Below are 22,695 nucleotides of genomic sequence, written 5' to 3'. Positions count from 1 at the left end.
CTACCTCTTCCTGCTTTCTCTGTCTCAGAGTTATAAAAACCTTGATTCTCTCCTGCCAACAAGTAACATCCTAACCCATAGGGAAGGGAATACCCATCATACCTACAGTCCTCTTTCTAAGTATTTTGCTGCCTGCTTTACATACAGGTATTTTATTTGCTGTGAAATTCTGGTTATAGTTGTATTTTAGGGTTCTCTTTTTTTCTGAAAAGAAAGAAACCTTCCATGACGTCTGAAAAATCCAGAGTGTATTTTTTATCAACATTTCCTAATAATGAATGCTAATGATAATATCTTACATTGTGTAGCCATTCACAAAGCTCCCTCACATTCCATGTCTCATTGGAGACTACCAACAGTTGCCTGAGATTCAAAAATATAGTTGTTCTATACACAAGGAATGAGCTGAGAGAGTGTAGAATGCTCATCGTTAAGACAAAGTAGTAACAGGAAAAGCCAACATAACCCCTGTCCCTGATCCCTCACCCAAAACCAATCTGTCCCTCTCAGAGAATAACCATCAGATCTAATCCTGTCCCAAATGGAATCCTGAGTCCCTTTCTCCTGATAAAATCAGCCCTATCTTAGACAAAAACTACATCGACAATTTAGTCAATAGTAAATAAGACTTTTTACTTGTAAAGTTGTGAAAAATAAGTATTGGAATTTAGAAAGAATAAAAAGATGATTTTTCACAAAGGGCTAGAGGGTCTCCCATAAAGGAAACTCACTATGCTGGTTCCTCTGTCCATGGTCAAACACGTGAGGAAGGCAGACAGCTAAAATACCACGTCTGCCCTAAAACCTCCATCATTCCACAGCCAGAAGTGATGCCTCCTCCCATGGGGTCCACATGTCCGTCCCCTATTTGACATGCTGCTGCTCATTCAGAAGGAAAGCTGCACGGTATCTTGGAAAGAGCACTGGATTTGGAGCCAGAGAATTTCAGTTCCAGCTCTGATCTTGGACAAGTTACTTAACCTTGCTGCATTTCTGAAAGAAGGGATAGAAATTGCAGGATTGCTGTGAAGATTAAATTAGCTAATGCTTTCAAAGCACTTGGCAAATAGTACATAGTTGACAAACATTACCTATTATTATTAATTTAACACACCTATTCTATAAACAACAAACTGAGGCATAGACAAAAGAAAAGGCTTACACAGAAGTAAAGGTATATAAGTAATAATCACACCCAATTCACAGGATTGCTGCGAAGATTAAATATCTGTGACATGTGCCCTATGAAGTGTAAGCTATTTGTGTACATATGTAATACACCATTTGGACTGAATCCCCGTGAAGGCATGGGTACTGAGTATCTCTTTTATTTTGTCCCTTGTTCAGAGCCTTGATGAGGCCTTCTACAGAAATAGTGCTAAATAAGTGCTGACTGAATTAATTCTACATATATCAGAACATCAGACATTTTATCCAGAGGTTATAGATTATCTAATGTATTAAATGTATTAAATCTGTCCTTCAACAGATTCAACTAGGACCTACTTTTTCATTATTTTATCAACAAAATGCCATTAATCATTGATTTAGTAACCCGATTAGCCTACACTCTAGTGTAGAAAACCCTTGGAAGAGCATTTTAGTTGCTACGAAAATCATTCTATCAGTGGGTCTAAATGTCTACCTCTTAAGGATTTATTTTGGGATAGCATGAGTTTCCTTTTCTAGAAGTTCTTTTCCATCAAGACCAGGTGGTCAAAGGTAGGACAACGTGAAACCTCCTTAGCCATAAATACCATTCTGAATTACAGTCCTATGCTTGCAACATATTAATTTCTTCAGAAATCCGTGGCTTACTTCCTTTATCTGTTCGCTAGCCTACACATTTTACCTGTGCCGGACAGTTCTCAATTGAAAGTTTTCCAGTTTGCCTTGTGAGGGAAAGGGTATGTGCATGTTCCAGTGGATGCATTAGGACGTCTTCAGTGCACATTTGCTCAGAAGATTCTTTACTCATTCTGTCTATCAGGGGAGAGACAAAGATAGAAAGGAAAGGCTTGGGGAATTTAACAGGTCTTTTTTTTATTTCAAAATATTAAGGGGATACAAATGTTTTTGTTACATAGATCACTTTTGTAACGCTTGAGTCATGGCTATAAGTGTGCCCATCACCAGAATAGCGTTCATTGTACCTGTTAGGTAGGTTTTTGCCCCTCCCTTTCTCCTCCTTCCTCCCTGCTTTATTTCCAATGAGTTATATTTCCCTCTGTGCACATGTGTGCTCATTAGTTCCAATTTAATGGAGAATACATGTGGTGTTTGTTTTTCCATTCTTGAGATACTTCACTTAGGATAATGATCTCCAGTTCCATCCAAATTGTTGCAAAAGGCATTAATCCATCCTTATGATGGCTAAGTAGTATTCCATAATACAAATATACCACATTTTGTTAATCCATTCATGAGTTGATGGGCACTTGGGTTGATTCCACATCTTCGCAATTGTGAATTGTGCTGTAATAAACATCCAAATACAGGTGTCTTTTTTGATAAAATGAACATACTACCCAAAGTGATTTACAGATTCAATGTAATCCCCATCAAAATGCCATGTCATATTTCACAGATCTAGAAAAAATAATTCTATGCTTTGTTTGGAACCAGAAAAGAGATCAAATAGCCAAAGCAATATTAAGCAAGGAGAACAAATATGGAAGCATCACTTTACCAGACTTCAAACTATACTATTAATACACGGCTGTAGTAACCAAAACAGTATGGTATTGGTACAAAAAAGAGACATAGACCAATGGAACAGAATAGAGAACCCAGATATCAAACTATCTACCTACAGCCAACTGATCTTTCACAAAGCAGACAACAATGAACACTGGGGAAAAGAATCCCTATTCAATAAATGGTGCTGGGAAAATTGGATAGCCACATGCAGAAGACTGAAACAGGACCCCTGTCTCTCAACACTCACAAAAATTAATTCAAGATGGATAAAAGATTTAAATTGTAAGGCATGAAACCATAAGAATTCTAGAAGAAAATACAGGAAAAACTCCTCTAGATATCAACGGTAGGCAAAGAATTTATGACTAAGACCCCAGTGACAATTACAGCAATAATGAGAGTAAATAAATGGGACTTGACTAAATTAAAAAGCTTCTACACAGCTAAGGAAACAATCAACAGAGCAAATAGACAACCTACAGAATGGGAGAAAATATTTGCAAACTATACATCCAATAAAGGCCTAATATGCAGAATCTACAAAGAACTCAAGCAAATCAGCAAGAAAAAAACAACCCCATTGAAAGTAAGCAAAAGACATGAACAGAAGCTTTCCAAAAGAAGATAAACAAATGCCAACAAACATATGAAAAAATGCTCAGTGTCACTAATCACCAGGGAAATGCAAATTAAAACCACAGTGAGATATCACCTTACCCCTGTTAGAATGGCTTTTATTAAAAAGTCCAAGAACAATAGATGTTGGCATGGATGTAGAGAGAAAGAAACACTTACACACTGTTAGTGGGACTGCAAATTAGCATAATACAACCTCTATGGAAAACAGTATGGAGATTTCTCAAAGAACTAAAAGTAGACCTATCATTCAATCCAGCAATCCCAGTACTTGATATCTACTCAAAAGAAAAGAAGTCATTCTAACATGTCTTTTGTTCCTTGAGTTGGTCTGGGATACTACCGTCAAAAGCCATTGTCAAGAAAGTGTGGGTGAGATGGTATTGCTCATTCCCTTAGACTGGATTTGCTTGTTCCCTTATTTGTATATGGATAAACATGAAAATTTATCTTTAAACTCCTTTAAAAAGCATCATTTTGTCCAGGGGTAAAGTCAAATCCAGGGCACCTACACTAGGTATTCTAGAAGTTTCAATTTCAATGTTCTTTGTGATTGAGAATGACATTTCATATTTTTACCCCACCCATCTTTTTTCTGTGATCAGAACTGCCCCAGCATCTTGAAGCAGTGGTCTTTCACAATTTAAACACTGGTTCCAACACCTTAGAAAGAAAAGTCAGCTGGAATTTAGATATTCATGAATAAACTGGAAACATAACTTTGAGTAGCTGGAAGTAGGTGGAAACTTATTAATTTAATTTTCTGACAAGAAAGAAAAACATTATTCTCTAAGTTTCAGATTCTAGTCACTTTTAAAAATTATCCTAGGAACACAATGCCAAATTATAGGCATCCAAGGACACTCTGGCTGGACAAAAAAGAAGAAAACTAGGTGAGCAATGAACCTTATTAGCATGTGGCCTCTCAGGCTGATGGCAGTCATTAGGTGGCTGGAGAATGACATCATTTTCTCTAAGAGGCAGTCAGCTCCAAAATGTCAACTATCTCTGTGAATTAATTCTTGAGCTGCTTTATGTTGCCTTCTGCTCCTTGCTGAAAGAAATGGACATACCTCATTTGTGGGATCCGTCAGACACGTTGCTGTTTCAAATATTACAATATGTCAATCTCAACATATTGTTTTGTAAAACCTGGTGAAAACAAAACAAAGCAAAACAAAAATTGACCTCAGTAAGTAAAAGGCCAAGGTATAAAACTCTGCAATTTCATTTGAAAAGTAATCCCTTTTGGGTTGCAAATTGCTTTCATTTGATAATGTCATTTTTTTCAAAGATTTTCTAGTATGAAGTTGATAGGAACACTGACACCATATTGATGTGGTCGTTTAATAGTCTTATGAGGGAACACAGGTAGGAGTGTGGAGGGACGTGGGTGGATCTGGGGGGACGAATAACATAACTGCAAAACACAAGTTATCCAAAAGTTCTTGCCTCTGAATGTAGCTCTTTTTCACTTCACCAGCCATGTAAGAAAAGAAATAATGTCATTTATTAACTTAATAAACTAAATTATCGAACATCTACATTTTTGCAGATCCCATGCTGGTCGCTAGGATAGCAAAATGAATTAGACGCTTGCCACCTTTAAGAAAGCTCCAAGTTCAGTGAGGGGAGAAACATGTCAAGGGAAATACTAAAATAGTTTAGAAATTCTGTAACAGAAAGAGATTCAGCAGCTATTTCTGAGAGTGGGATTTCAAAGGAAGATTATGTGTGTTTACATACACAGCCACACAACCCTGCATGTAGGAGTGAATGAGAGAAAATGAAAAAAACTGTCAGAAAACTGTCTCTTAAAAAATGACTACATGGGCATCAGGAATAACCTGCATAGGTGAATATCACCTGGCCGTGATGTAAGCACCAAAAAGAACTCTGCAATCCCTCAAAATATCTTCCTTGTCTTCTGTCAAGTCTGGTTTAATGACTTCAAACTGCAAACAAACATAGTACTTTAAATCCACTGCCAGACTTGAAAACTGGGAGATGTAAATCATTGATTTAAATAAACACAAAGGTGTGTCACTGACGGATACTATACTGTCTTTCTGGTAGTAAGTGTGCAGAGAGCTGACTGGAAAAGCATAATGCCTGAAATGATTGAAATGAGCAAAACTGAGGGCTAGAAAAAGATTGCGTTTCTTTTTATGTTTTTATTTTAAATTGAGTTTTAATTTACATACAGTGAAATGCACAGATCTCAAGTGTTGCAGTTTGAGGTTTTCCTGAATGCAAACACTGCTGTCAAGTCCCAGAACATTTCCATGGTCCCATAGAGCTTCCTCCAGCCCTTTCCATTCAATCTCCATGGCCCTCTTGAACAAAAGCAGTCACTATTCTGATATCTTTTGCCATAGATTAGCATTGCCTGTGTCCTTAAATTTTATATAAATGGAAGTATTTTGTATGCACTCTTGTTTCTGACATCTTTCATACAACTCAATGTACCAACGTGTTCTGAAGAACAGTTGTTGGTCCCCTGTTATTTCTGAGTAGTATTCCATTTTATAAATATACACACAACCTGTTTATCCAGATTCTGTTGATGAACATTTGGGTTATTTGCAGTTTTCAGCGCTTATGAGCAAAGCTACTATGAACATTCTTACACAAGTCTCTTTGCAGATATATGTGTTCATTTCTACTGGGTAAACACCTAGGAGTGGAATTGCTGGGCTATAGGTTAAATGTGGGCTTAACTTTCTTAGGGGGATTTATCATGAAAGTACGGGAATTTTTGAACTCTAACATGCAAGATGAGGCAGAAAAGAAAATAAGGGCTACCCAAGGTGTGGGAGCATGATGCACAAAAGAAGAGGGTAGGGAAATATTTGTGGAATTTGGGAAGGGAAACAGATATGAATCATAAGGTGCATAGAGGGTGTTCTCTTTAGCAGACAGCTCCTGGGAGGTTTCCAAAGTCTTTATTATTGTTAGCAGAGTCCACAGAGTCTGAAATAATTACTGGAATTTCTGAAAGTGTTACTAAGCTTTTCAGAAAATGACATTATTTCTGGGAAGCTTAAGAACATAAAACAATAAAATCCTACCTCCTGTCCAAGTGTCTATTTCAAGTAGACCTGATTTGGTATAAAAGGTACTCAACTGGGTGCTGGATGTTGGTCTGACTGCTGTCATCTGGCATCATTTCCATTGCATCTTGAGAATAGGATCTGGACTAGAACAGGTCTTCCCCTGGCTGGATCCAGGCTCAGCCAATGTGATGGTACAAGCCAGTTCTTTGGCCCCCTTTGCACACTCGGGTGTGCACACTTAGTTATGAGGTCTCCAGAGCTGTAGGTAAGATGGATCAACTTGCTGGCCGGAAGTTCATACTATTCAAATACTATCAGTTCTGTCTATTTTGCCAAAGCCCCCTTTAAGTTTTTTTTAATAAATTCTTTCAATGGGTTGAGATTCTTATATATTACCTTTGATCATCAAAACGAGAGCCAGGTGTGGTGGCATGCACTGGTAGTCCCAGCTACTTGGGAGGCTGAAGCAGAAGGACCACTTGAGCGCAGGAGTTTGAAGCTGTAAGTGAGCTATGATCACACCTGTGAATAGTCACTGTGCTCCAGTCTGGACAACATGGCAAGACCCCATCGAAAAAAAAAAGGGGGGGAGGGATAATGAAAGGTTGTTGAATGATACCATCTACTCTCTTCTTTGGTTTTACTAACCCTAACATATGGTTCCTAATTAAAGACTAGTAACCGACATTTCAAATTCCAGATTATTTTCCTTGATTCTATCAACCACTCTCCAAGAAAATAGATTTCAAACTATGAATTCCTCCAAAAGAGCCATAACTCTCAAAAAAGATATATAATACTCATAAAATTTAAATACAATGCAATGACAACAATAACACCCACACACTTATCCTAGGAATCTCTGAAACAGTAGATAGCGAACAACTGACCATGTGGATAAGAATTTGAGTGCTGCTCTCCCTCTTTCCTACGAAGGCATGTGCATATGAGCAGAACTCCACTATTTACAAAGCTAGTCACACGGTCATACATGGGGTCAAGCAGCCTGACCTAGGGAACACTGCAGTTACAGAAAAAAATAAATCTCAGTGACATATAATGATACACAAAAACAAAAGCTTATTTCCCACTCGCACTACGCACCCGCACTAGAGTACTGTTGAAAGGATGAGGATCAGGAGCCTTGAGATCAGTGTTTCCACCACTAGCCATGTGTCCTGGGTCAAGACACTTAACCTCTTTGAACTCTATTATTTTACTCTATATTATGTCAGATGATCTCTAAGACCCTTTCCAACACCGAAATTCTGTAACAAATAAAGAAAAATCACCAAATGACAAGATCACTTGTCAAATGGGCACATATTTACTGGATTGAACCACAATTTGGCTGCTGCAATTATTTTGGTCGTCTCCATGATCAATAATGTTCCCAGTGGCCCAGTCAATTACGCTACTAGCTGTGTGGATCATTAAGGTGACTAAGACCCCGGCTGACTGTGCATGATCCATTCCAGCCTCCGTGTTTAGCTATAGCTAAAGGGAAAGATGTCCAGGTATTTCTTTGACTCAGGGTCTTTTTTCTTACTTGGTGGTCTTGGTTCCTTTTTACTTTTCAAATGGAAATAAATAACAAGGCCATATATAAAACTGAGTATACGAAGTCAATATTCAGTGTTTTAGTATTGCAAAAAGTCAGCAAACATTTACTTAAAACTTCCTACCTGGCAGACACTCTACTAGGTACAGGAAAAACAAACTGAGCAAAACCCGGATTCTGCCTTTCAGACACTCACAATCTACCATGTAAGTCAGTGAAGAAAGAAATATCTATGCTGGGATAAGGGTTATAATAAAGAAATTCCCTCCATAACTGATCTCTTCCAAACTGTCTTTCCTTACTGATAATTCTTAAATTTTACCTTCTTTGTTGACCTTTCTAATGAACTTCAAACTTGTAGGACCAAATGAGTAACTGCACAATATCTCCACTCAGATGTCTGAAAAACATCTCAAATGCAACAAACCCCAGAAATAGAACAATTGATTTCCCTACCCCTAAAACCAGCTCCTCCCTAGCACTTCCTGTCTCTCTGAATGACACCTCCATCTACCCAGTTGTTCAAGTCCCTGTGGGGTCATCTTCGATTCATCTTTTCCTTCACTCCCCAGGTCTAATTTCTCACTTTCCCTCTGGTTCTGAGTCCACTTCCTATCCCAAATCCATCCACATCTCTCCATCTTCACAATGACAACCCCAGCCATCCTATTACCTCTATTCTGCACCATCGCAATCATTTCCTAACTGCTTGTTTCTTCTTTCTCTTCTTTACCTAACAGCCAGATTAGTCTTTTTAAAATGGCATCAGATATATCTGATATATCTGATATATCCCCTTTCATAAAAACCTCCAGAGGCTTCTCATTGAGGTTAGACTCAAGTCCAAATCCCCTCCCGAGGCCTGTAACTCACTGCGTGAGCCGGGCCCTGCCTCCCTCTCCACCCTCATCTCACGGATGCCACCGTTCTCCCTGTGCTCCAGCTTCGCGGTCTTCTTGCTGATACTTGAAAAGGCCAAGCTACTTCCTGCCACGAGACCTTTGCACTTGCTGTTTCCTCTAACTAGAGTGCTCTTCCCTCAGAGCATTTCTACGGCTGCTTCCTTCTTATAATTATGGTCTCAAGTCAAACATTACCTGCTCTAAAAGGGTTTTCCTTGTAGCTCAATAGAAAGTAGCCCCAACTCACACCCAATCATTACCTACCCCAGAAGTCGGCAAACTACAATTGGCAAGTGAAATCCACCCCTGGACTATTTGTGTAAATGAGGTTTTACTGGAGCACAGTCACACCCCTTGGTTTACACATTGTCTGTGGCTGTTTCATGCTGCAGTCATGGTTGAATAGCTGTGACAGAGACTTTATGGCTTGTAAAAGCCTGAAACATTTACTATCTGGCTTTGTCAGAAAAAGTTTGCCAAGCTCTGCTCTCTCCTATTACCCTGATTCTCTTCCTCCTACTCTTCCTCCTTCTTCACTCCTAACATTTCATAAGATTATCTTGATTATTTGTTTCTTTTCCTGTTTATTCTCTGTCACCCTTCCCTAGACTATAACCTCTGTGAAAGTACAACTGTCTACCTTGGTCACAGCTTTGTCTCTAGTGCCTACACAAAGTGTGGCACATGGAAGCCACCAGCAAATAACTGGTGGCTGAATGAATGATTAACTTTATTTGTCAAATCCTTCTCATATGTCATTATAATTGGTGTAATCCTAGTATAAGAAAATTTTTGACCTGCCTATCTCTTGAAACAGTTAGCAAGACTGAGCGTTTTTCATTGTTGTATTTCTTGAAGGACTTAATGCAAGGCCTTCTACAGAATAGACCTTCAAGGATTAAAAAAAAAAAAAAAAAGAAAAAGAAAAATCTTGCTGAATAAAAACCAGTATAGAGCAAGAAGGGTGGAGGAAAAGGGGAGGAGAGCAAGACCCTAAAAACCCATTTTGCATTTGCCACCTTACTTCTCAGGAGCCTATTTATGGGACTCCCAGAACTGAGGTGCCTGGCCCAGGCAGGAGGCTCCCCCCCCCCCCCCCCGTTAGCTGCTTCCAGACAGAGCTCTGTGGTTAAACAACTTAGGAAAAAGTAGTACACCATTGCCTTCTTTCCTTCACAGCAAACGTCAGCACAAAGGCTCTGAGAAGGCCCACAGCCAAAAAACCTGTTCAGTTGTATTGTAATCTGACTCTTCACAAACTTTTAAAGCCTCACAGATCTAATGTTTTGTGGAATTTACTTTAAAAGATATCGTGCTAGAAATAACATTATTTTGCTGTCTACATTCCCTGTCCACTTTTGTTGAAACAATAAATTAATAACTGATGCTTCAATTTGATATGACTTCCTGAATTAGTCCTTTTACTTTCTCGGGATTTAGAACACAGGTAAGTTGAATCAATGACTATTAAACAACACAGAACTCTGGGAGAAAATGTTTGCAAAAGACATATCTGTAAAGCTCTGTTATTCAAAATATGCAAAGAACCCTTAAAACTCAACGAAAAGAAAATGAACAACCCAATTAAAAAATGGGCAAAAGATCTGAACAGACCCCTCACCAAAGCTGATATACAAGCATATGAAAGGATGCTCAGCATCATATATCATTAGGGAATGCAAATTAATACTACTATGAACTCTCATCCATTGCTGGTGGGAATGGAAATGGTTCGGTTTCTCACAAAGCCAAACATATTGTTACCATACCTTCCAGCTATCATGTTCCTTGATATTTGACCAAGTAGTTGAAGTTTCAAGTAGTTGAAAACTTATGTACACACAAAAACCTGCACACAAATGTTTATATCAGCTTTATTTATAATTGCCAATTATGGAAGCAACTAAAATGTCCTCAGTAGGTGAATAGTTAAACTGTGGTACAACCATACAAAGGAATATCATTCATCTATTTTTTAAAAATGGGCCATCAAGCCACAAAAAGACATGGAGTAATGCATGACGCTAAGTCAAAGAAGCCAGTCTGAAGAGGCTCAGTTCTTTATGATCCCAATTACAGGACATTATCTGGAAAAGACAAAACTTTAGAGACAATAAAAATATCACTGGTTGCCATGGCCTTAGGGGGAGAGAGGGAGAGATAATACGTGAAGAATAAGGGATTTTTAGGGATGTGAAACTATTCTGTATGATATTGTAATGGTGGATATGTGACATTAGGTATTGGTCAAAACCCTATGGGTTTAGGACACAAAGAAGGAACCCCAATGTAAACTATGGACTTTAGTTGATAATAAGGTACAGATATTGGTTTATCAATTGTATTAATAACAAATGTACTGCACTGATGCAAGATGTTAATAATAGGGGAAATTGTATATGGCAGGAAGGAAAGAGGACTATGGAAACTGTATTTTTTGCTCAGTTTTTCTGTAAACCTAAACTGTTCTAAAAAATGAAGTTCATTCCAGAAAACACACACACACACACACACACACACACACACACACACAATTTGAAAGACAACAAACCACAGAATGCCAAAATGCTGGTTATCTATTGAAAGAAAGGTGGGGGCGGGGCAGGGAGGACAAGTGGAGAGAAACCGCAGTGAACTTGAACTCAGCTTGAAGCCCTGCTTCAGGAATCGGGAACCAAGATCTCAGCCTCTGAACTGGGCTCTCCCAGGCTTCAAGACTGACTCTATCACATCCCTGCAGTGCTACGTGGATATGTTTTAGAACTTGGCCCCTAGATTTAGTTGCCTCCTTTTTAAAATGAGGATAATAAAAGCACTTCTTCGGGCTCCAGCAATAATCAAGTCAGATAATGCATGTAAAGCAGGTAGCATAGTGTCTAGTACATTGCAGGATGTCAATATTTAAATAACTGTTTTTAATATTACTAGTCATCTTGGTCAAATCACTTAAACATTTTAAACCTATTGATTTGTAAGAATCAAGGAAAATAAGTACACTAACTACTACGCAAATTGATTTATCTTGACTCCAGGCCACTGTCTAGGCGATACCTCTGATTACTGCTCTGATAGTTTGCCTTTTAGAATCGGACTGATTCTTTCCTGACCTTGGACTCTTTATGGGCAGCACTGGGCAATTTTTACTTTTGTCAGAAGGACTATTCCTTTCCATAATCAGCCAAATCCTGCCAGTTTGTGAATGACTTGCTGGGAACAAGTTAGGTTCTTTTGTAAAATACATAAATGAATTCTTTCAGACCACATTGGTCTTTGCTAATAAAACATCCCCACAGTGAATTAAGAAGCATCTTTGTAGCTTGGGTTAGTTACCATCACATTTCATACTTATGCCCACACAGTAATTAATTTGTATATTTGGAATATCTAACATTATTTAATGTCATCAATAATCAATACTAAGTAGAAAGGTCCAGTTTTCTACAAATGCATGCCCACCTTTCCTCAATTACTGTATGTTACTTAGTTTATTAAAATAAAATAAATTAGAAATAATCATCTTTGTCTGTAATCAAAATTGCCAGTTATAAATTAACAACTCATTATTTCTAAAAGAAAAATACAAATGAAAAATAAAACCTGATTTCAGGAAGACCTAGATTCCAGCACACCATTGCCATTAATTACACAAACCCTGTGACTCATTTCCTGTCCCTAGTAAACTAGGAAAGCGAATGGATTCCTTAGAGTGAGGGAAAAAAGGACACGTGCCCGTAAGGTAACAGAAAGGAGGACATTTGAAGGAATGTGGAAACAAGAACTCTATAACAGGGTTTTAAATGTAGCAATAGATAATAATATGAAGATTTAATGACCTTATCCTATAGCCTTAGAACTACATATTTATACTGGTTGTCCAGAGAGAACTTCTGAGCCAAACAAACTTATGGAAAAGATTTTCTTATATTAACATGACTAAATATTCTAAGACAGATAAGTTAGTTAACAATAAAAATCAATTAAAACATTCTCATAAATACACAATTTGCTCTAAATAAAGCTGAGAGGACTAACTGATCTATAATTACATCTATGTCGTTTAGCCACTCAGCATGCTTTCCTCCCAATCTTACCAAACTCATGAAATTTATCAGCCCTTTAAAAAATATTTTTTATTTATAAAATCATATGCACTTTTTCTATTGGGATTAGCTCAGTCACCTTATTGAAAACAACTAATTAACTTCCTGTGCCACTGATTATAAATAGCATCCAATACTAATCATTACCATCCACTCTCAAATTTGCAATCTTGTTTCCTCTTCCATGACATGAAAGATTTAACTAGAAGTGCACGAGCCTTGCAGTGGTGTCTGAGTCATTTATCACCAACAAGTATGGCTTCTTTGATCAACCACCTTTAACAGGAATTGGATTTGTCACCGGAAGTAGGTATGGATTTTTATCCCCTTGACTTACCATTATCTAATTAGGCAGGAAAAATACAAATTCTTCAAAGAGTAGAAAACTAGATAAAAATACTTTAAATAACATTTCCCTATCTTGGATATAGATCATATTATCTCTTTAAATGATTCTGATTGGTACCTTCTACAGTATAAGAATATCATATAAAACATTTGAAAATGAGGATAAAAATAAATTTATACGAATTCTTAATCTATTAATATTTGCCTAAGGAAGGTGTAAAAACTGAGAGGATATTCCTAATGATTGCTTTAAGAATAAAAAGTGCAGTTTTTAAGAATTAAAATTGAGGAACATATCGTAGCCTTTACCTATGGTTACTCTTGGTACAGATGGACAAATGTACTTGCCATTGTCCCATTGCTTATTTTTCAAATATTAAAACACAACATCCAGAATCATTTAATTGTTATAGCTGCCCTTCCGAGACAAATTCTGTGGTTTTCTTGGCCACCTGAGTGCATTCTGCTGAGAAGACCAGGAATCTAACTAGAATCCAGTTAGTACCTTGTTAGGTAGGTCTAAGTAGAAAAGGAATTGGGCCAGTAGGTTGGCTTTTAAAAGGAGAAGTAAATGAATGCAAGAAAGTAAAGTCCAAAGTTCTGAAAATTTATAGAGATTAGGAGAAATAAAAAGGTCCCATGAGCTCAGTTGAATAAACAAACTCCAAAGTCATAGAAGACCATCAAAGACACAGGAAAGAAAAAATTGATTCATAAAGTATTGACCTAGCAAACAGAGTTGTTTAATCCAAGCCCAAATTAAACCCACACCAGTTTCTTACCATAGTGCCATGAAACTCAGGCCACTGAGTGCCTAATATACGCCAGGCTCTGGGAACAGAAGTTTTTGCCCACATGGAATTTATATTCCAGTCATGAAAAACAGAGCAGCAAGGAAAAAAATAAATAATATACTTTTAGAACATGATACGTGCTATGAAAAAATAAGACAAAAGAATAGAGTGATGGCAGGTGAGTAGAATTGTAGGTGTACAGCAATGTCAAGCAGAATTTAAACAGGGACCTCAATCAACTGTTCAGTGCTCCTGCCCAAAGGAACATAACAGAGTTCCCTATTAGTGGAATGTGAGACAATTTTAGATGGCCTGTAGATGAACTTTTAAAAATTTAAATAATTGTGTATGTACTCTGCTGTTATCTTTTTATGGCAAGGTATATCTAACAAAATTTTAATAAAGTTATTTATACAAAAAAAGAAGGATTTTAAAGAAAATTATTAAATAAGTAATAATATGTAGATATGAGGAAATAATGAAATAGTACAAGAATAGTTGAATAAATCAATTGTGTTAATTGCATTAATTATAATTAATATCACCAAATTAGAATCTAGTGATAATGTTGGTACCACAATTGGAATTCCCTTCTTTTTCTTCATACCAAGAGAAAGAAAATGTTGACACACAGTTGTTATAGTTAAAAGAAGGGGAAAGCTAACACTTTTTCTTGGACTCTAGAAAGAAAAATACATTCAAAACTCATTGTATTCTGTTTAAAAAATTGCATGATTCAACTTGGATCTCACTTCTCTACTAGGCTGTCCATTCACACCTTCATTTCCACAGTCTGGCCTTGGACAATAATAATCTTTGTCTCATTCATCTAAACTGTAAGTTCTTCAAGGACATTGTCCCAATCTTCTTACATTATTTCATATTTACTTTATTCCCTAGAACAGTGTTAATCCTGGAATATAAGTTAAATGAATGCATGCTAACTGAACAAACTGATTGAGTAACATGATTTTATGTTTGTCAACTCTGGTTCAGGATAAACAGAAATGATTTTGCAGAGCTGGAACAATATCCCTTATTGCAAAATCAGTATCACTTTGGGAAAAGCACTATGGTAAGTTATGTGAGTGTGTCAGAGGTGTAAAAACAAACAAAAAGAACAAAAAGAGCCATGAACATCCTGGTTAAATTTCTTAGGTAAAAGCATGTTCACAACTAGTGAGGTGGAAATTGGGCAGTAGAATTAAACCCTGAATTGAGTCTTTGAAGAAAATTTCAGCCAGCAGATAGAATATTGTAACCTGAGGTCAGGCAATCGAATAGTTTAAGAACGCTCATCATCCCAAAGGTCGACATGGTGTGATGGGGTGTCCTGCCAAGATGAGCTTAATAATAGGTAGCAGATCCCAATGACCAAGGTGAGAATCAAGTAGCAGACAGCCATCCCTGAGAAGAGGGTTGATAGAAGGGAATTAGGTGCAATTCAAAATGGATACTACTACTACTACATTTTCCACTAGTAATAATAGCTGCAAACCTTTAGCAAGTACCTTACTATGTGCCAAGCACCCTTCTTTATATACCTGATTTAGTTTAAAGCTCATAACAACCTTGTGAGTCAAGTACTGCTATTAACCTAATTTGTGGAAGCATAGAGAAATTAAATAACTTGCCTGAGGTCAAACAGCTAGTGAGTAGAAAAAACAGGATTTGCACCCAGGCCATCTCATCCAGAGCCATTATACGAACCAGGACCTATCATAGGCAATTTATAGAGACAGAAACTCAAGCACAGAGATTCACAAATTAGAACTTGCTGTAAGGTACAGGCTTGAAAATGAGGCAGAAATCCCCATGTCAATCTTTCAAAAGTTCCTCCTTACTCAGGTTGGGAACTAGTCCTGGAGATTTGGACAAGGCTAAGTAGGCACTGATGAAAATAAAACTGCAATGACTTAGAACCAGACATAAAAATGCCTTGCCTCAGAAATCGCTTCTGGGACTACCAATAAGTGCTGCAACTTTGAAAGGTAGAGACAGAGAACTTAACAAACTTAAAACATTCAGCCAGCATCATGATTAAAAGAGAACCACGTTTTTCATCAACATCAAGAAGACAAAAATAACTATAATCGTCATCCCTAATTAACACTGTTTTGGAAGTATTATCCAAAGCAATTAGGCAAGAAAACAAAACAACAACAAAAAAGGTATGCATATAAGAAGGGAAGAGATGTGGAATTTGTCAAGTTCACAAATTATATTATTATATACCAGATTTGAGTGAAGATTCAAGTCGCCTGAGGCTACTTGGTCTAAACATCTCATCTGTCTCCGACCTTAGGTTTGTAGGATCTGAGGTGGCTCCTAGGTGATCTGTACTAAAGTAGCCATGCATGCCCTGTGATAGCTAGGAGTGATCCCTGGTCTCCACATAGCCTAAACAAAAAGAATATGCTGCATAATTGATCTCTAACCTAAATAAAATATAATTGTATCTGAAAAGGCAATCTGTCATTTGAGTAGCTCATTCATCTAAACAAAGCAATTCATCCTTGGCCACATCACCCAAAAGAAGTTTTCCTGCTTCACTATTTATTTTTAATTACAGTCTTTAGCATGCAAATGTGGAAACACGGGGAGCTTTATTAGTCACATTTCTAGTTAAATATTATCATATTCCTGAGCTTTATTCTAGTAATATTTCTAAAATTAGATTGCTTAAAAACAATAATGAATGTGTCTTTCTTCTAAATACAGTTTAGTAATCTTAAACTGATAGCAGGCTAAATTAAGAGTTGCAGAGCATTGTAAATTTGGAAGCTGTCCCCAAGCAATCATACTGAACAAATCTAATCTTTCTTCCTCAGGATGGGATATTCCTTCCTCTTGACCCAGACCTTCCCTTTCCAGGATGCTGATTTGCACGGACAGCAGCCAATTTCACTGACTTGAGCTGGCTTGCAGAGGACTGTGGGTGGAAACGAACTGACCTCTTTCTGCAGAGCATCCTGTACGTCAAACTATTGTACTCCAGTGTTTGTGTGTATATGTGTGTGTGCGTGCGTCTGTATCTGGGTTTGAGGTGGCACTTGGTGCCTTGCCTGAGTTGAGAGAAAGCCTCTTTCATCCAACTACCTGCAGGTTACCAGCTGGAATAGCAGACAGAAGCAAAACACTGAACTAACGTCAGATCGAGAGAAGGAAAGAAAATGTTGGCACCCGGCTGGTTAAAAGAGGGAGAAAACAAGCACCTTTTCATGGACTCTGGAAAGAAAAATATATTTAAAACTCACCAAATGATTGAAATAGAAGGGTGACGGTAGATTACTTTCAAAGAAACCCACACTTACGTTCATATGATATAGGAATCGAGGCAAATATGTTTGCAAATAGAAATATATTTCAACACTCCCAGGTGTGAAAGAAATGCATAGGGTGGCCTTGTGTATCTTCACAAGACAAAATTGCTATCAACATGAGAATCTTAATTCAGTGCTCCCTGCTGAACTTGGCACAGAATCACTGCTCATGAGATCTGGCATCCTGCCTCAAACTGAGAAAGAGAAGGGCTGAGCCTAGAAGCGGTCAGGGTCACTTCAGATTGGGTTCCAAATTATTCCTAATATACTCTTAAACTTGGAAGGTGAGCCTGCACCTATGTGAGAAACTTCACAGAGATTTTGGAGAATTACAGTGTAAGTTTTCACAGCTAACAGAGCCTCTTCAAGCAGCAAGAGGCAAATGGGAATAGCATCAAACTTGGAGTACAGGAATCTGAATTTGCGGCTGAGATCTGCCACTTAGTAGCCCTTAGCTTTAGACAAATTCTGTTATCTTCTGGGGTTTATATTTCCTCCTATATATTTAGCCTACGAGTGAGAATCCTGCCTTGTCTACCTCAATGGTTTTGTGAGGATTGCATGACAGGAAGTACAAAATGGTATTTTTCAAACAATAAAGCATTGTATAAACACAAAATGCTGCTGCTGTTATTATTATTATTATTACAAATTCACTAGCTTTTAAATTACTTTTCCTATATTTCCTGTGCTAAATATTTGAGGACTATATAGTAGACATTCAATGACTCCTTGTTGATGGGCTAACATAAGTATTCGGGAATTTCATCCTCTGTAAGGGAGGTGTGCAGGGTCTAGTTCTGGAGCTTTCAATAACTAAAGTGTGACCTTGGCCATGACGGAAATCTACAAAATGAGAGTGTTGAATTAGAGGAGTTCTAAGGTTCTTTCAGTTTAGATATTGCTCGTTTCTATCTACTCTTTGTCCACACCACCTACAACCCCGTGAAAATTGTCCTTGCTGACATTGCCACTTTGCCTCTGCTCTCACAACTCTCCATATTTTGTCCTAAAACCCTGCTTTCTTCTTCACTTTTCTCCCCAGTGTCTGATCCAAAGCTTAGATATTAATCAAAGGATATATTAACTTCAAGAAATATGAATCAAAACAATGATGTGCTGTTAAATTTTCCTTATCAAGCAATGAAAATCCTTTTCTTTGGGTGTGTAGGTAGTATTGTTGGAGTACACAGAGGTCAGTTCAGAGATTTGGGAATAGGAATGCTGGAGTAGACTGTTAAATAAATGTCCCATGTAAATGTATTTATTGCTTTATGCCTTCCTGATATTATCATAGAAAAAAAGAACACTGGGTTCCATTTTGGCTCAGCCATGTTAGCTAGGTAAATCAAACAAGTCACTACACTCATTCATCCAACACATATTTAATAATAAATATATACCAGCCAGTGCTCTAGGCAATGAAGATATAATGGTAGACACCAACAGATATGGTTCCTGTCCTCATGGAGCTTACGGTCTAAATGGAATTACAGTCTTCAATCAGAGAATACAAATAGGTATGAGTTTATATCCGTGATAAGTGCTGCAGAAAAGAATAGCATGGTGCTATTCTTTATCACATTATACTATTCTTTATTCTGTATTATGTGATTAATACAGAAAGCTTAGACATAGAGGTTTAGGGGAGCCATATCTACAGATGTGGTGACTAAACTGACATCTAAAGAGAAAGCAGGAATCATTGAGGCAAAGAATAAACATGGTGGGAATGGCATTCCAGTCAGAAGGAACAGCAAGTGCAAATCCTGCTGCAGTTTACTTAGATGAACTAAGAGTGTCAGTGAGACTGGGGTGCAGAGCATGAGGAGCACAGTGTGAACAGAGGCTACCCTGGCAGGAAAACCATGCCTGGCTTTGTGGCCCACGTTAAGGATTCTGGTCTTTATCCCTGAAGAGCCGACAAAAGTCACTCAAGCACTATAAATCCATTGTGGCAAAATCAAATTTGCATTTTGAACAGATCCTTTGGCTGCTGTGTAGAGAATAAATCCAGGAAGGTCAAGGGTGAATTGCAAGAGACCAGCTAAGATGATAGCTTAGACCAAGGCTTTGATGGCAGAGGGGCGGGTCCTTGAGTTGGCCAATAGGATACTTACACACAAGTTTGGACAGTTGAGTCCTAGCACCTTTGAGATCCAAATTAAAATATCAAATAGGCAGTTGATACAAAAATCTAAAGCTGAGAAGAGAGGTCAGGGCTGACAGTAAAATTTTGAACTAGAGCTTACAAATAAACTGTGAGACATGGGCCAGAATCAGATTATCTAATAAGAGAGTGAAGAGAAAGAATAAACGTTCTCAGAACCTCTGTTTTCAGAATGGGAAAAAATTTTCACATGCTACATATTTGATAAAGGGCTGATAACTAGAATCTATTTAGAACTCAGGAAAATCATCAAGAAAAAATCAAACAACCCTATCAAAAAGTGGGCAAAGGGCACTAATAGAAATTTTTCTAAAGAAGACAGAAGAATGGCCAACAAACATATGAAAAAATGCTCAACATCTCTAATCATCAGGGAAATGCAATTCAAAACCACCATGAGATATCACTTAACTCCAGTGAGAATGGCCTTTATCAAAAAGTCCCAAAACAATAAATGTTGGCATGGATGCAGAGAGACAGGAACACTCATACACTGGTGGTGGGACTGCAAACTAGTGCAACCTCTTTGGAAAGCAATATGGAGATACTTTAAAGAGATATAAGTAGACCTATCATTCAATCATCTAGCAATCCCATTATTGGGCATCTACCCAAAAGAACAAAAGACATTCTATAAAAAAGACATCTGCACTCAAATGTTTATAGCAGCACAATTCACAATTGCAAAGATGTGGAAACAACCCAAGTGCCCATCAATACACGAGTGGATTAATAAAATGTGGTATATGTATACCATGGAGTACTACTCAGCCACAAAAAACAATGGTGACAAAAACAGTGGTCACAAAAAACTTTTGTATTATCCTGGATAGAGCTGGAACCTATTCTACTAAGTGAAGTATCCCAAGAATGGAAAAACAAGCACCACATGTACTCACCATCAAATTGATTTCACTGATCATCACCTAAGAGCACATTTAGGAATAACATTAATCAGGTGTCAGGCAGATGTGGGTGCGGTAGGGGATGGGTGTATAAATATATAATGAGTGTGATGCGCACTGTCTAGGGGATGGACACGCTTGAAGCTCTGAGTCAGAGGTGGGGGGGCAAGGGCAATATACGTAACCTAAACTGTTGTACCCCATAATATGCTGAAATAAAATAAAAAAAAAGAACCTCTGTTTTTTCAGCTGCAAAGCAGCAATTGTAATAGTAGTTTCATAGATTTTTGTAGCTGAGATGAGGTAGGCAGTCAATAAAAATTCAGACTGTATTATTAATAAAAAATTAAGAATAAGCCAGTTACAAAGCAATTTATAGTGTGATCCATATTTTTTATTTTTAAAAAAGTATTCTCAGGCATAAAAAAATAGACTGGGCTCTGCCAACCATGTACTAATGATTATTAGGTGATCAGATTAGAGTTATTGAAATTTCATATTTGTGTTCTTCAATAATTTCCAAATTTTCTGCAATGAGCAAGCATTCTTTATATGGGAAAAAAAAAAGCTTTATTTTTCAATTTTAGGAAAGTGCTTTTCCAAGGGTAGAGCCAAAGATGATGAAATGAGCTGAAACAACAGCCTGTGAGAGTGGCCTGTGAGAGGGTCTAGCACACATGGTCTAGTGGCTTTGTTTGAAGCCAGTTTGTGTTTCCAGGTCTCTGTCATAGAAACTAAGAGGTGAACTTTTGGGAATTGGCCCAAATAAATGTTTTGGTCTAAAGTGACCTGGCTGGGTTTCCATGGCACATGTGGCCTGAGAACCACTGGCCTTGCCAAACCTTTTGTCTGTAATTCTCTACAAAGTATCACCACAACGTAGCCTTAGAGTCCTGGAAAATCCATGTCCAACTGCCACACACAGGTGCAGCTTTTACAGCAAAGACTGAAATCTGCTGGAATCCTCCAAAATAATCTAGAAGTTTGTGACAAGTGCATCCTTATTTGCACACCAGAGTGAGAGCTCTGTCAGGGAATATGGCCCTGAGCTATCAAGAAGGTGATGTCATCCTCTCTGCTTGGGTTCCCTGGCCTTTGGCATGAGGCACGGCAGACTGGCCATGCTGCTGGGTAGAGGATGCCTGGCTCATGGGGATGGATGCTGCACAGCGTGATGGAAGGAGCTCAGTTCTGAAAATCAGGAAACCTAGATGTGGCCCTAACCTTGTGCAAATCAGCTGTGTAACACTGGCCAAGTCCCATGTTATCTTTCTCTCTCTCTCTCTCTCTCTCTCTCTCTCGTCTTAGGCTTTCTTTTCATCTGTAAATTGAAAAATATTCCCCATGAAAGACCTCATGAAATGCATAGGCTGAACCTATGTTATGGTTAGCACAGAACCTATAAAACATGAATTTGAATATTTCTAGGTAGGCTGATAATGGCTCCCTAATAAAAATACTTCCACACCACCCAAATCACCACTTTCTCCCCACTCACTCTCCTCCCACTCACTCCCACCGCCATTCCCAACACGTCCCCTTGCTCTACTTTCTCCGTAACGCTTATAACTATCAGAAAGTATTTTTGTTTTTACACATCTGCTTTCTATTTCTCCCCACCCAAGAGGAGGGACTGACCTTTTCTGTCTTGTTTACTGCATATCCCCAGTGTCTAGAATAGAGTCTGACACACAATGATGCTCAAAAATAGTGAATGAATGAATTTGAATGCCATGGTATCCTTATTTGGTGATATGGAACTTACAAATATCCCAGAATAAAGAGCATGTAGAATTCTGACTAGAGTATCAGAATAGGGGTGCAAGCTGGACACTGCTCTACCCTGCTCCTGCAGGTGTTAAGCAGGACAGTTAGAGAAGAGAGGTACATAGGATCTACACAGTTGTATAACCAGCACATTTCATCTTGGCTCATCTACTAACTAAACTTACTACAATCTCTGTGAACCTCAGTGTTTACAACTATAAAATAGAGATGATAACAGTACTTGTCTCACAGGATTATAGTGCATAATAAATTATTTTTAAAAAGGGGGATGAGGAGGATTCTAAATGAAAAAGCATTATCCAAAGGATAGCCAAGCATGCCACCTGAAAATATGCCACTTTGGCATAAGGCTTATTTTGAACTGTAGGCAATTGAGATGAAGCAGGTATAGGAAAAGCTCTCTGTCCTCCCG

Source organism: Eulemur rufifrons, chromosome 17 (assembly GCF_041146395.1).
Source record: "Eulemur rufifrons isolate Redbay chromosome 17, OSU_ERuf_1, whole genome shotgun sequence".
In the NCBI taxonomy this organism is placed as follows: Eukaryota; Metazoa; Chordata; class Mammalia; order Primates; family Lemuridae; genus Eulemur; species Eulemur rufifrons.
The sequence above is the reverse complement of the archived record's forward strand: the minus strand, read 5'-3'. Positions refer to the sequence as shown.